Source organism: Triticum urartu, chromosome 2A (genome assembly GCF_056163025.1).
Source record: "Triticum urartu cultivar PI428250 chromosome 2A, HENAU_Tu73, whole genome shotgun sequence".
Classification (NCBI taxonomy): domain Eukaryota; kingdom Viridiplantae; phylum Streptophyta; class Magnoliopsida; order Poales; family Poaceae; genus Triticum; species Triticum urartu.
The window spans coordinates 463,724,687-463,740,123 of NC_141874.1; the positions used below are offsets into that span (position 1 = coordinate 463,724,687).

General features: G+C 45.0%; 1 pseudogene; it reads left to right on the forward strand.

Moving 5' to 3' along the window:
• Positions 1-7,406: 7,406 nt before the first annotated feature.
• Positions 7,407-12,728, forward strand: LOC125537054 (uncharacterized; annotated as a pseudogene).
• Positions 12,729-15,437: the final 2,709 nt, after the last annotated feature.

Below are 15,437 nucleotides of genomic sequence, written 5' to 3' on the forward strand. Positions count from 1 at the left end.
ATTTATTTGGGATATTGCGAGGTTCGAGTCCCCGCGCACCTCTAGGCGTTGAATGCCCATGGATACTACCATCCGGAGACCATGTAAAAGGGGCTCATATTCGGCTGCATTGTTGGAGTCTCTGTAAATAATCTGGAGTACATATTGAACTGTGTCTCCTATGGGGGACGTCAAAACGACGCCAGCCCCCAGTCCGGCCAACATCTTGGAGCCGTCGAAATGCACGATCCAATTTGAATATGTGTCGTACTCTTTAGGGAGTTCGGCCTCCGTCCATTCTGCGACGAAGTCGGCCAAGACTTGCGACTTGATGGATCGCCGTGGCTTATAAATTATGTCGAACGGGAGGAGCTCAATGGCCCATTTTGCAATCTGGCCCGTTGTGTCACGGTTGTTTATAATATCGTTAAGTGGTACTTCCGAGGCTACTGTGATTAAACACTCTTGAAAGTAGTGTCGTAGCTTCCGGGATGCCATGAATACCGCGTACGCAATCTTTTGATAATGCGGGTACCGTGTTTTGCACGGAGTGAGGACAGTGGACACATAATAGACCGGCTTTTGAAGGAGGAATTTGTGTCCGTCCGTTTCTTGTTCGACGACGAGCACTACGCTTACCACCTGATGTGTTGCTGCAATGTACAATAGCATTGGTTCGCCAATGTTTGGCGCGGCCAGGACTGGGTTTGTTGCCAATATGGCTTTTATTTCGTCGAGTCCAGCCGTGGTTGCATCCGTCCATTCGAAGTATTCAGTGCGCCGAAGTAGGCGGTAGAGGGGTAGGGCCTTTTCTCCCAAGCGGGATATAAAGCGGCTTAGGGCCGCCACGCATCCGGTTAACTTTTGTATTTGTTTGAGGTCCTTTGGGATATCCAATTGTGACAGAGCTCGGATCTTCGCTGGATTTGCTTCAATTCCCCTACCGGATACAATGAAGCCCAAGAGCTTTCCGGCTGGGACACCGAAAACGCGTTTTTCTGGGTTGAGCTTGATGTCGTATGTTCGGAGGTTATCAAATGTGAGCCTCAAGTCGTCTACTAGAGACTCGACATGTCTTGTTTTGACGACCACATCATCTACGTATGCCTCCACTGTTTTGCCAATCTGGTTTGCCAGACATGTCTGAATCATGCGCTGATATGTTGCGCCGGCGTTTTTTAGCCTGAAGGGCATTGTGTTGAAGCAGAATGGCCCGTATGGTGTGATAAATGCCGTTGCGGCTTGGTCTGATTATGCCATCTTGATTTGATGGTAGCCGGAATATGCGTCGAGGAAACACAATGAATCGTGTCCTGCGGTAGCGTCGATAATTTGATCGATGCGGGGGAGGGGGAAGGGATCCTTTGGGCAAGCCTTGTTAAGGTCTTTGAAATCAACGCACAGGCGCCAGGATTTGTCCTTCTTTGGTACCATCACCAGGTTTGCTAGCCAGTCTGGATGTTTTATATCTCTGATGAATCCGGCCTCCAATAGCTTTGCTAGCTCCTCTCCCATGGCATGTCTCTTAGGTTCGGAAAAACGCCGAAAAGCCTGTTTGGCAGGTTTGAATCTTGTTTGTATATTTAAGCTGTGCTCGGCCAGCCTGCGTGGGATTCCTGGCATGTCTGAAGGGTGCCAGGCGAAAATGTCCCAGTTCTCTCGTAGGAACTCTCGCAGTGCGGTGTCTACATCAGGGTTTAACTGTGCCCCGACGGAAGCTGTTTTATTGGGGTCCGTTGGATGGACTTGGAATTTGACTATTTCGTCCGCCGGTTTAAAGGAGGTGGACTTGGATCTTTTGTCGAGTAACACATCGTCCCTATTCACCGTAGAGCGCAGCGCAGTCAGTTCCTCAGCCGCTAGGGCTTCGGATAGTGCCTCGAGGGCCAGTGCGGCTGTCTTGTTTTCGGCGGGAGTGCTATGTCCGGATCACTAGCTAGAGTGATGATCCCGTTAGGCCCGGGCATCTTGAGCTTCATGTACCCGTAATGGGGTATTGTTTGGAAGATTGTAAACGCTTCCCGCCCTAGCAGAGCATGATAACCGCTGCTGAACGGAGCCACATGGAACGTGACCTCTTCGGACCTGTAATTATCCGGCGTGCGGAACACCACATCTAGTGTGATTTTTCCTATGCAGCGCGCTTCCCGACTGGGGATTATTCCTCTAAAGGTTGTGCTGCTTCGCTCAGTGCGGTTCCAGTCTATTTCCATTTTTTGAAGGGTTTCCTCATAAATGAGGTTCAATCCGTTGCCGCCGTCCATGAGTACCTTGGTAAGACGAAAGCCGTCCACTATTGGACTGAGGACCAATGCGGCTGGTGCTCGGGCTATTCGGAATTTAGGTTCATCACTGGCGTTAAAGGTAAAAGCCGTGTCACTCCATGGGTTTATTGTTGCTACTTGGTAGACTTCGGCAAGGCTACGGAGTGTCCATTTTCGCATATTATTTGATGCGAAAGTCTCGAAGACTGTTAATACCGTATTGGTGTCTTTGGGGTGGCTTTCTGTGGCCTCCGGAATTAGGAGATTTTTGCCAATTTTGGCCACCTGCCGGAGTATCCAACATGCTCTAAGGCTGTGAGTTGGTGTGGCGTCCTTTGTACTGTGAATTTTACAGGGTCCATTAAGCCATCCTTCCAGTACGGTTCCATGCCCTGTAGAAGGTTTTTGCTTTTTCGTGTTTGACCCGGGTGTCTGGCGATGATGCACCCTTTTATTTCGGACTGGGTTTGTATTCAGGGCCGAATCGTCCCAAAATTTAATTTCGGTTTTCCAAGCGATTTCCATCGCACAGTACTTTCGTACAATGGACGCCAAGTCAGTGAAGCGTGTAATATCACGGCGACTTATGGCGTTGAGGATTCCCTTGTCCGTGCAATCATTGCAGAAAATTAAGATTGCGTCTTCCTCGCGGCAGTCCCTTGTCCTGTTCTCAACCAGGAGGAATCTGGCCCAGTAATGATGTACTGTTTCATCGGGCTCTTGCCTGATTTGGGATAGATCACTTATGTTCGGGTGGGTGGGTGGAATTAAATCTGAAGCCTCACCCAATCTGAGGCTCAGAGGCCGAGGAATTTCTGAACTCGAAAATTTGGATTCCTGGATGTTGTCCAATGAATCCAGCCCGTCGTCTGACTCTAAGTTCAGGTTTTGAGTGATATCCTCCCCTCCGCGGGTATCCGGCTTGGAGGGATCGGGAATCCGGACGTAGCGAGTCCTTAAGATAGATGAAGGGTCGCCGCACTGTCCCTCTACCACGGCAACGTGATGGGTGACTTGGGGAGAGTTAATCTCTCTCAGATCGGGTTTAGGCCCAATCTGGTCGTAATCCGTAGCGACTCCCAGGGCGGCGAAGCGATCCAAGAGCTCGTTTATAGAGGAGAGCTCCATTTTATCTAACTGCTCGGCGAGTTCCGAGCTAACATGAAGATTGTTTTCGATAGCTCGAGAGGTCATCGTCGGCGCAGAAGCCGAACAGGAGGTCATAAGAAAACCACCTAGCCGGAGGGTTTGGCCGACAGCCAAAGCTCCCTTAGCAACTGTGCCGTCTTTAAAGACGGGGCGAGTCATCCTTCCTGATGGCGACGACACAGAGGAACTCTCAATGAAAGCACCAATGTCGGTGTCAAAATCGACGGATCTCGGGTAGGGGGTCCCGAACTGTGCGTCTAGGCTGGATGGTAATAGGAGGCAAGGGACACAAAGTTTTACCCAGGTTCGGGCCCTCTCAATGGAGGTAAAACCCTACATCCTGCTTGATAAATATTGATGATATGGGTAGTACAAGAGTAGATCTACCACGAGATCGGAGAGGCTAAACCCTAGAGGCTAGCCTATGGTATGATTGTTGTTGTGTATGTTGTCCTACGGACTAAAACCCTCCGGTTTATATAGACACCAGAGAGGGTTAGGGTTACACAAAGTCGGTTACAATGGTAGGAGATCTGCATATCCGTATCGCCAAGCTTGCCTTCCACGCCAAGGAAAGTCCCTTCCGGACACGGGACGAAGTCTTCAATCTTGTATCTTCATAGTCCAGGAGTCCGGCTGAAGGTATAGTCCGGCCATCCGTACACCCCCTAATCCAGGACTCCCTCAGTGAGTTCCCCCCCACATGAAGGTGATAGCATCGCCATCTTCGACTATCTCTTCTTCCTGGAAAAAATCTTCTTCCGAAGAGTATTGCACCCTGTTTGTTGTCATGAAGAATCCTCGAGGAATCTCAGGGGTAAACCAGCCAGTATCTCTTCTCGAAGAAGCTTGACTCTTCCGAAAGTTGATGGTCCTTGGGTTTTCAATTATGCGCGGCATCTTGTTTCTGTTGAACGTCATTTCCTGCACAAAACGGCCGAGCTGCATTGTCAATAAAATGAACTAAATCATACAAACTGCTTTGTGTTTAAAAGGGTACTGCAAACTAATGCACGCGGACTGCATCATCCCGCGGGGTGAACTGAAGTAATCGCACTGCATCATTGTCCATGGTCAACCTATACAATCGTACTACATAACTGAGCAACTACACTGCCATTTTAATCACGGCGAACTGAAGTAGCCGCACTGCATTGTTTTTGGAGGTGTACTGGACTGCGTGCACTACTTTGTCTGTAATAAATAAACCGAGAGAGATGAAGAAGTGTACTGCTTACCTCGTGGTGTAGTGCTTTCTTGCGTTTGCAGGAGGAAGTTTCTTTCGCGTCCGTCTGCAACACTCTTGTGTTCACCCCGTGCAGCCCACTTGCCCTTCAGGAGTTCATGAGCGTTTTGGACATTGCTCAAGGTGAGTGGAGACGGAGGATTTGCACTGAAGGTCGTCACAACATTCATCCAAGAAGCTGGGGTGGATGAAGGAACCTTGCCCACAGTCCTCCTTCGTTGAATTGGTGCTATGTCGAGGCAGCACCAATCTACATCTGAGGAAGGATAGGAAATTGAAGACGCACCGCTCAACGCCGTGGAAGAAGGCCTGGAGCTTGAGCTCTACCTCCTGCTCCTCATACTGAGGTACCTGAGGAACATCGTGCATGATGTCGCTTGGGAGGACGACTTCAGCACCGTAACCCATAAAAAATGGTGTGTAGTCGGTACATCAGTTGGGTGTAGTCTGTAGGATCCACAGAACATATCTAGCTCCTCTACCCACTTTCCGCCAGCTTTCTTGAGCAACCTTGGCTTGATGCCACCAAGGACCAATCCGTTGGCCCGTTCGACCTGCCCATTGGTTTGCGTGTGACATATAGAAGCATAGTCTAATTTGATATTGCGTCCAACTCAATAATCTTGGAACTTCTCTGATGTAAAATTCTTCCCATTGTCCATGATTATACTATGGGCCATGCTATGGTGTACCACACCTGACATGGATTTGATGAATGGCTTGATAGCTTGACTGGTAATCGGCTTCGCTTCAATCCAGTTAGTGAACTTGTCGACCAGGACGCGGAGGTACTTATTGCCTCCCTCGCCCTTTCGTATAGGTCCAATCATGTCCAACTCCTAGACATCAAAGGGCCAGATTATGGGAATTGTTTCAAGGGTTCTAGCCGGTAAGTGGTTGGCTTGAGCAAATAGTTGGCATCCCAGTCATTTGTTGACTATATCAACTGCGTCTGCCCATGTCGTAAGATAATAGAAGACAACAAGGAAGGCCTTGCTCACCAGGGTCCGACGAGCCGCATGGTACCCTCAAGTGCCAGAATGAATCTCATGCAATAGTTGCTGACTCTTCTCATGGTTGTGGTGGTTGTTGCCATCGTCGTGGTTGTGGTGGGGATGCCCAGGATAAGAAACGTGACAACAGAGAGGGTGGACGCGAGGAAGAGGCCTGGAGCTCCTGCTTCCGCGCATCGGAGATCGCTTCTTCTCCACCGACACCAGCACTTACGTCGTTGCATTCCACAAGCATGCCCATGCCTCCTGTGTAGGAGGATGGCACTGCCGCCTCCCCAACCACCATCACCTTCCTCGCACCTCTGCCTCGCGGACAAAGCCATTGCGCACTATTGCAACATAGGAGCTCCCCTGGTCGTGGCTGAAATTGGTTTGCTCGGGAGCACCCATCACCGCTCCCCGCGAAGCAGCTGAAGGAAATATGCCCTAGAGGCAATAATAAAGTTATTATTTATTTCCTTATATCATGATAAATGTCTATTATTCATGCTAGAATTGTATTAACCGAAAACTTTGTACATGTGTGATTACATAGACAAACTAAGTGTCACTAGTATGCCTCTACTTGACTAGCTTGTTAATCAAAGATGGTTAAGTTTCCTAGCCATGGACAAGAGTTGTCGTTTGATGAATAGGATCACATCATTAAAGAATGATGTGATTGACTTGACCCATCCGTTAGCTTAGCACGATAATCGTTTAGTTTGTTGCTATTGCTTTCTCCATAACTTATACATGTTCCTATGACTATGAGATTATGCAACTCCTGGATACCGGAGGAACACTTAGTGTGCTATGAAATGTCACAATGTAACTGGGTGACTATAAAGATGCTCTACAGGTGCCTCCGATGGTGTTTGTTAAGTTGGCATAGATCGAGATTAGGATTTTTCACTCCGTGTATCGGAGAGGTGTCTCTGGGCCCTCTCGGTAATGCACATCACTATAAGCCTTGCAAGCAATGTGACTAATGGGTTAGTTATGGGATGTTGCATTACGGAACGAGTAAAGAGAATTGCTGGTAACGAGATTGAACTAGGTATTGAGATACCGATGATCGAATCTCGGGAAAGTAACATATCGATGACAAAGGGAACAACGCATGTGTGTGTTTGCTGCCAAAGTTTCAGCTGCATGTTCTTGTTGGTTGAATTCATCTATTGTGATTTTCGTGATTCCCCCAAAGTGTGTGTTCAGATCCAAGTCCCTTGTTGAAAGTTTGTCAAAAAAAGAGCAAAAAAGGCAAAAAAAAGAGATCTGCCCAAAGAAAGAAAGTGTGTGCAAGAAGCAAAGGAGAGAAAACTTGGGACTGTTCTTCACTTATATCTTGAGAAATCCATGTTTGTGTTGTGAGCTGAAACGTGTCAAGTGTGCAAAGTCTTCAATCCTTGCTTGCAGCAAATCTGATTCCTTGGCGAGAGTTGCATGTACCTCACGTATATCTCATTCAGCAACTAAATGCATTAGAATCTTGTGTGGATGATTACTTGGTTCAACAATATCTAGATTGCAGATTAGTGCACCTTTTGCTACATATATACCCCAACCAAAGTCCACCAGACAGCCCCGCATGTGCAACCCTAGACTTGTATTCGCTTGATTATCACTTTTTGTATACCAACCACCGACAGCACGGTTGAGCATGATTCTGCTCTCATTTGGAAGTTACATGGGCTTCGGTTGGTAAGTGAGGTGAGCTTGAGTTGTTATCCACATATATGCTTCTAGTACTATAGGGCTTTTGAAGAACTAACCATGGCAGGTGAAGAAAACGAGTATGATGTTGAAGGAAATGGGCATCTCAATCAGCCCGTCACACGGTTTCACTTCAACGCATTACGTGATCATCTACGCCAAGAGTTCAGAAATAGCCTTGACCCAATTGAAGAGAAGCAAGACAAGTTGTCGAGAGATTTGCAGCAACTTATGGGTAATGTTGATGAGCAACTCACTCAGAACATGGCAGCCATGAGGACTGGTATTGTTGCTGATATTGTGCGAGAGCTTCGTCAGAACCGAGAAGATGCAAGTGTCCATGGTGAAGAACAAAATGTAACTGATGGGGAAGGTGCTGCCTCCAATGCACAAGCTAGAAGAAACCGTGCTCCTGCTCCCCATGCCATGAGACCTCCCGGTCCCGGACGTGGAAATGATCATGGTAATGGACGTGGTCATCATGAAGTTGCTGTTGGTCGTGGTCTTAGAGGAGGCCACCGAAGAGCAAATCTGCACCATGAAGGTAGTGGAGATGAGTTTGATGAATATGAAGAAGGCATGCACCATAATGACAGATTTCATCATCGTAGAAACTATGGTCGTGGACGGCATGAGGAGGAGAGGTTTGGAAAGCTGAAATTTACCATGCCCAAGTTTGATGGTAGATCTGATCCAGAAAGTTATCTCACATGGGAATTGAAGGTTGACAAGATTTTCCGCATGCACAACTACTCTGAAGAGAAGAAATTAGCAATGGCCTCACTTGAATTTGAAGACTATGCTCTAATTTGGTGGGAGCAAGTTCAGATTCAGCAAGAAGAAGAAGGAGAGCCTGCTGTTGCTACATGGACAGAAATGAAAAGAGAGATGAGGGCAAGATTTGTCCCAAGGCATTATAGACGTGACATCTTTGATAAGCTCCAGAATTTGAGGCAAGGAAAGTTATCAGTTGAGGAGTATCATAAGGAGATGGAGAAGGCAATGATAAGAGACAACATACATGAAGATGAGGAGCAGTCCATGGCAAGGTTCCTCTATGGGCTGAATCCTAATGTTAAACGAGTGGTTGATTTGCAGCCATATCGTAATGTAGTAGAGCTGGTACATCTTGCTTCTAAGGCTGAACGTCAATTGCAAGAAGACTCGAAGCAAAACAGAACTACGTCCTTCACAGCTCAAGCTACATCAAGTGGGAGTAAGTTTATACCTCAATTCAACGTTGGTCGAGGTATTATGACTAGTTCTGGTGGTGGAAATCAGCCCCATGCATGTGCAGCCACGAGCAGAAATGATGCATCAAATTTGAAGGAGAAGAGCAAATTTGCAGCTCCTAGTTCATCCTCCATTGGCTCCATGAGGAAAACTAGTGAGATAGAGTGCTTTACATGTAAGGGACATGGCCACATGAAGAAGGATTGTCCCAACAAGCTTACCATGCTGATCACCGAGAATGGAGAATATGAGTCTTGTAGTGAACCTGAAGAAGAAACTGAAGATGGTGATGGTTCAGATGGTGATGAGTAAACCTATTGTGATTATGAGCAAGGTGCCTCTCTTGTTGTCACTAAAGTTTTGAGTGTGCAGATCAAAGAAGCTGAGAATGGACAACGACACAATCTGTTTCAAACAAGAGCCAAAGTGCAAGACAAGGTATGCAAGGTAATTGTTGATGGTGGGAGTTTTCACAATCTTGCAAGCAAAGAAATGTGTGATAAGCTTGGGCTGAAGCTGCTACAACACCCTCATCCATATCATATACAATGGTTGAGTGAATGTGGAGAGATTAAGATCACACACATGGTACAGGTGCAATTCAAGATTGGAGATTATAATGACATCGTTGAGTGTGATGTGGTGCCAATGAAGGTGTGTCACTTGCTATTGGGCAGACCATGGCAATATGATCATTCAGCTCAACACTGTGGCAGAACCAATCAATACACCATCAAGTGGAGAGGAAAAGACTTGGTGCTTAGACCCATGACACCCCAACAAATCATGGCTGAGCACTTGCAGAAAGTTTCTGAAGTAAAAATAGTGAGTAAGAAAGAGGGAGAGAAAAAGAGCGAGAGAGAGATCCACAAATCGATGAGTGAGTGTCACAAGCCAAATCTGAGAGAGAAGAATAAAAGAGAGGGAGAGAACTTAGTAATGATAGCCACCAAATCAGAACTAAGAGATGTGAGGCTCAACCCAAATCAAGTGGTCGTTGTACTTGTGTACAAAGATGCTTTGCTTTCAGCTAACGACTTAACATGTCTCCCTAGTGCTATTTGTGATGTCTTGCAGGAATTCGAGGATGTTTTTTCGGAGGAAGTACCCGCTGGTCTACCTCCCTTGCGTGGCATAGAACATCAGATTGACCTCATTCCAGGAGCATCACTTCCGAATCGACCTCCCTACCGCACCAATCCTGAAGAAACAAAGGAGATACAAAGGCAGGTACAAGAACTTTTAGATAAAGGTTATGTGCGTGAAAGCTTAAGTCCTTGTGTTGTACCTGTGATTTTGGTGCCCAAGAAAGATGACACATGGCGATTGGTAATGGATTGTAGGCCTATCAATATTATAACTATTAGGTATCGTCATCCTATTCCTAGGTTAGATGATATGCTTGATGAATTGAGTGGCTCTACTGTTTTCTCTAAAATTGATTTGAGGAGTGGATACCATCAGATTAGGATGAAAGAAGGAGATGAATGGAAAACTGCTTTCAAAACAAAATTTGGGTTGTATGAGTGGTTAGTCATGCCTTTTGGATTAACTAATGCACCAAGTACATTCATGAGATTGATGAACCATGTTTTGAGAGCTTACATTGGAAAATTTGTTGTTGTGTACTTTGATGACATCCTAATCTATAGAAGATCCATTGAGGAACATATTGAACATCTAAAACAAGTGCTGAATGTGCTAAGGATAGAAAAACTATATGCTAACGTTGAGAAGTGCTCCTTTTGCACAAACAAGGTTGTTTTTCTTGGCTATCTCGTTTCAGGACAGGGAATTGAAGTGGATGAATCTAAGGTGGAAGCAATCAAGAATTGGCCAACTCCAATGAATGTAAGCCAGGTGAGAAGTTTTCATGGCCTTGCTGGTTTCTACCGGAGGTTTGTGAAAGATTTTAGTACAATTGCTGCACCTTTGAATGAATTGACAAAGAAAGGAATGCCCTTTAGATGGGGTGCACCACAAGAAGAAGCATTTCTTGAGCTTAAGAAACAATTAACTGAAGCACCTTTGCTGATTCTACCTGATTTCACTAAAACTTTTGAGATGGAATGTGATGCTAGTGGAATAGGTGTTGGAGGTGTGTTAATGCAAGAACGAAAACCAATAGCATATTTTAGTGAGAAGCTGAGTGGTGCACAACTGAATTATTCTGTTTATGATAAGGAGTTGTATGCCTTGGTTAGAGTGCTTGAAACTTGGCAACACTACTTATGGCCTAAAGACTTTATTGTACATTCTGATCATGAGGCCTTGAAACATTTGAAAGGCCAAGCTAAACTGGATCGTAGGCATGCTAAATGGGTAGAATTCATTGAAACTTTCCCATATGTTGTGAAGTATAAGAAAGGAAGGGAAAACATGGTTGCTGATGCTTTGTCCCGTAGGCATGTTCTTTTGACACAATTAGAAGTGAAGGTACCAGGGCTTGAGAGCTTAAAAGAACTGTATTGCACTGATCATATATTTTCAGAACCATATGCAAAATGTAAAGATGGGAAAGGTTGGGATAAATACCATGTGTATGATGGGTTCCTTTTTAGGGCTAACAAGTTGTGTGTTCCAAATTCGTTGGTTAGGCCTTTGTTGTTGCAGGAATTACATGCAGGAGGATTAATGGGACACTTTGGTCGTGAGAAAACTTATGAGCTGTTGGCCGATCACTTTTATTGGCCAAAGATGAGGAAGGACGTTGAGAGATTTGTGCAGCGATGCATCATATGCCACAAAGCTAAGTCTAAACTGAACTCCCATGGTTTATATACTCCCCTACCTGTTCCAAATGCTCCTTGGGAAGATATTAGCATGGATTTTGTTTTAGGACTGCCTAGGACTAAGAGGGGGAGGGATTCAGTTTTTGTTGTGGTTGATAGGTTCTCAAAAATGGCACACTTCATTCCGTGCCACAAGAACGACGATGCTTCACATGTTGCTGATTTGTTTCTCAGGGAAGTTGTTCGCTTGCATGGAATGCCAAGGACTATTGTTTCAGATCGAGATGTGAAGTTCATGAGCTACTTTTGGAAAACATTGTGGGCAAAATTAGGAACCAAGTTGTTGTTTTCAACAACGTGTCACCCCCAAACTGATGGGCAAACAGAGGTAGTGAACCGCACACTCTCAGCCTTGCTGTGTACAATGATCAAGAAGAATTTGAAGGAGTGGGAAGAGTGTTTGCCGCACGTGGAGTTTGCTTACAATCGGGCAGTTCACTCTACCACAAACATGTGCCCGTTTGAGGTGGTATATGGATTCAAACCACTTGCACCAATTGACTTGCTGCCACTTCCATTGCAAGAGAGATGTAACATGGACGCTTCCAAGCGTGCTGCATATGTGAAGAAGATTCATGAGAAGACCAGAGAAGAGATAGAAAGGAAGTCCAAGTACTATGCTGCTAAGGCAAACAAAAATCGCAAGAAGGTAACTTTTGAGCCCGGAGATCTGGTTTGGATACATTTGCACAAAGATCGGTTCCCAGAGAAGCGCAAATCCAAGCTAATGCCTCGTGGAGATGGACCATTCAAAGTCCTGGCCAAGATCAATGACAATGCTTACAAAATCGAGCTTCCTGAAGACTATGTTGTGAGTCCAACTTTCAACGTTGCTGATTTGTCTCCATGCTTCGATCAAGAGGGTCAAGAGTCGAGGACGACTCCTTTTGAAGAGGGGGAGGATGATGAGGACATCCCAGGTTCACCTCATTTATCATATTCTCCTGATGATAAATCTCAGCCATCAAGTGAAGCTTCTACAAAGAAGATCTATTTGGGTCCCATGACAAGGAGCCGTGCCGAACAAATAGCACAAGAGGTGAACGCGCTCCTAGCTTATCACAATTCAAATGACCATGAGAACTTTATACTGCCTAAATCTCGTGTGCTGATTTTACTTAGGTACAATGTCGAGGACAACCAACAACATTCAGCACATGAAGAACCAAGTTTTGGAGCCCATTCAACAAGTTTAAAGAGAACAAGTTTCAACTCTGATGAAAGCCTTGTTTTGGTGACAAGGACAAATAGTTACACCGCAAGGAAGAATAGCAAGCCATCTCAACACGCTATTGTTGCATGTGCAGTTCCAGAATTCGTCCCAGAACTTGCTGAATCATGCAATGCAAATATATGAGCATCCAACATGTGTGGGAGTACAAAATGGAGAGCATATGAAGTCTACTTTCAGGAAAATCAAATGGTGCATCATTTGGAGTCCTGGGTCAAAGGATATGAGAGTTCCAATGCAAGCTATCCAGGGCATTAATTGTTGCGCGAGGCTCCATGAGTTTGCTCCCTTGACCAGCTGGTTAGCACGAATTTGAGCCCCTCTTTTGGCCTGGTTTCACACCTAAACTAGGAGGGCTGTTCCTAGTATAAATACCCCTTCCCCCACTTCAGCCACAACTCTTTGGCAATTTGATTTCAGCATAGGTTAGCTAAGTGCAACCAGAATATTGTTTGAGAGTTCACTTCCTCCTTAGCTCTTGTAATCTTGCCTTGTGAGAGGGTAAACTCACTTTGTGATTTTACAACAGCAGCCATTGAGGCGGTGACCAGTTCGTGCTTCCAACTTCGTGCGTGGTTGCGTGGATTGGAACTAAGAGTGTGGTTGGGCGAATATTTGTCGCTGGTTGTTGCATTTGCAATAGTTAGCTTCGGTCTCGTCAGGTTGCACTAGTTATTCTTTACCCGACAGCGTTGTTGGTTGGGATCGAGGGTTTCCTTCATACCCTTCAGGTGGCGTTGATTCGCAACATAGAGCCAATCCTCCGTGAAGATTGGGCAACCCCGTATCAAGAGATGAACTAGGGTTTGAGATGAGATGGTGCTGGTGAAGATGTTGATGAAGATTGACCCCCTCCCGATGTGAGGATCGATGGTGATGACGATGGTGATGATTTCCCCCTCCCGTAGGGAAGTTTCCCCCGCAGAACAGCTCTGCCGGAACCCTAGATTGGTTCCGCCTTGTGGCGGCGGAGTTTCGTCCCGTGAGCTTGCTTATGATTTTTCCTGGACGAAAGACCTGATATAGCAGAAGATGGGCACCAGAGGGCTGCCAGGGGGGCCCACGAGGCAGGGGGCGCGCCCCCACCCTCGTGGATGGTGGGTGGCCCCCCTCTGGTACTTCCTTCGCCCAATATTTTTATATATTCTAAAACGTGTTCCCGTGAAGTTTCAGGACTTTTGCAGATGTGCAGAATAGGTCACTAATATTTGCTCCTTTTCCAGCCCAGAATTCCAGTTGCCGGCATTCCCCCTCTTCATGTAAATCTTGTAAAATAAGAGAGAATAGGCATAAGTATTGTGATATAATGTGTAATAACAGCCCATAATGCACTAAATATCGAAAGCATGATGCAAAATGGACGTATCAACTCCCCCAAGCTTAGACCTCGCTTGTCCTCAAGCAAAAGCCGAAATCGAAAAATATGTCCACATGTTTAGAGATAGAGGTGTCGATAAAATAAAATACGGACATGAGGGCATCATGATCATTCTTAGAACAGCAACATATATATATATATATTGTCATATGATTTCTTATGCTAAAGTAACAATTCAATCACAATTTGAAGTATGAATCAGAAACTTCATTGAAAACTAACAAACTATAATCTCAGTCATTGAAGCAATTGCAATTTATCGGAACATCAGAAAGAGTCAATGTCAGAGCTTTTCAGCAAGTCCACATACTCAACTATCATTTAGTCTTTCACAATTGCTAACACTCACGCAATATTTATGGGTATGAAGTTTTAAGCGGACGCAGAGGGAAGCAGAGGTTGTCATGTGCTTTTATGGTTGGATGCACGAAATCTTAATGCAAAAGAACGTCACTTTATATTGTCACTTGTGATATGGACCTTTATTATGCAGTCCGTCGCTTTTATTTCTTCCCCATCACAAGATTGTATAAAGCGTATTTTCTCCACACTAATAAATCATACATATTTAGAGAGCAATTTTTATTGTTTGCAACGATGACAACTTACGTGAAGGATCTTACTCACTCCATAGGTAGATATGGTGGACTCTCATGGCAAAACTAGGTTAAAGGATAATTGGAAGTGCAAGTAGTATCTCTACTTGGTGCAAAGAATTTGGCTAGCATGAGAGGGAAAGGCAAGCTCAACATGTTGGATGATCCATGACAATATAATTTATTTCGGATGTAAGAAAACATAACCCATTACGTTGTCTTCCTTGTCCAACATCAACTCTTTAGCATGTCATATTTTAATGAGTGCTCACAATCATAAAAGATGTCCAAGATAGTATATTTATATGTTGAAACCTCTCTTTCTTTATTACTTCTTAATAATTGCAACGATGACCAAAACTATGTTTGTCAACTCTCAACAACTTTTATTCATCATACTCTTTATATGTGAAGTCATTACTCTCCATAAGATCCATATGATCTCTTTATTTCTTTTTATTTTTGTCTTTTATTTTTATTCCCTCAAGATCATAGCAAGATAATCAAGCCCTTGACTCAACACTAATCTTTATTATATATAGCTCACGGACTCGATTACATAGAAGGATGATACGTCCATTTGGCATCATGCTTTTATATCGATATTTATTGCATTATGGGCTGTTATTACACATTATGTCACAATACCTATGCCTAATATCTCTTATTTTACAAGGTTTACATGAAGAGGGAGAATGCTGGCAGCTGGAATTCTGGGCTGGGAAAGAAGCAAATATTAGAGACCTATTCTGCATAACTCCAAAAGTCCTGAAACTTCACGGGAGCACGTTTCAGAATATATAAAACATATTGGGCGAAGGAAGTGCCAGAGGGGGGCCGCCCACCATCCACGAGGGTGGG